The sequence below is a fragment of the Austrofundulus limnaeus genome, unplaced genomic scaffold (assembly GCF_001266775.1).
Source record: "Austrofundulus limnaeus strain Quisiro unplaced genomic scaffold, Austrofundulus_limnaeus-1.0 Scaffold501, whole genome shotgun sequence".
Lineage (NCBI taxonomy): Eukaryota > Metazoa > Chordata > Actinopteri > Cyprinodontiformes > Rivulidae > Austrofundulus > Austrofundulus limnaeus.
The window spans coordinates 4437-4995 of record NW_013952903.1 but is presented as its reverse complement, the minus strand read 5'-3'; the positions used below and the strand labels follow the sequence as shown (position 1 = coordinate 4995).

The 559-nt window shown below is 45.3% G+C and overlaps 1 protein-coding gene and 1 long non-coding RNA gene across 2 annotated transcripts in view; both read right to left on the bottom strand.

Annotated features, from left to right (window-relative positions):
• Window positions 1–553, bottom strand: part of LOC106530219 (uncharacterized) — a 4404-nt gene extending 3851 nt beyond the window's left edge. The window contains exons 1-2 of the long non-coding RNA XR_001311747.1: window positions 357–553; window positions 137–290 (exon numbers count right to left, since the gene is read on the bottom strand). This is a non-coding gene — a long non-coding RNA (uncharacterized LOC106530219). The remainder of the gene's footprint in view (window positions 1–136; window positions 291–356) is intronic.
• Window positions 1–559, bottom strand: part of LOC106530218 (interferon alpha/beta receptor 2) — a gene marked incomplete at its 5' end in the record, with an annotated part of 15381 nt that overhangs the window by 10566 nt on the left and 4256 nt on the right.

The window sequence follows — 559 nt, the reverse complement described above, 5'->3', positions numbered from 1 at the left end:
GAGTTTAAACTCTGAAATAAAAACCAACTGATTGATTCTGTCATGAACCAATAAAAGCAGCTGTTTTCATACTTGAAGCTACAATCAGTGTAAAGTTAATTTACATTTACAGACCTGTGTTCCAACGTTTACAGACCTGTGTTCCAACGTTTACAGATCTGTGGTCCAACGTTTACAGACCTGTGGTCCAACGTTTACAGACCTGTGGTCCAACGTTTACAGACCTGTGGTCCACAGTTTACAGACCTGTGGTCCACAGTTTACAGACCTGTGGTCCAACGTTTACAGACCTGTAGTCCACAGTTTACAGACATGTGGTCCACAGTTTACAGACCTGTGTTCCACAGTCTACAGACCTGTGGTCCACAGTTTACAGACCTGTGGTCCAACGTTTACAGACCTGTGGTCCACAGTTTACAGACCTGTGGTCCACAGTTTACAGACCTGTGGTCCACAGTTTACAGACCTGTGGTCCACAGTTTACAGACCTGTGGTCCACAGTTTACAGACCTGTGGTCCACAGTTAACAGACCTGTGGTCCACAGTTAACAGACCTGTG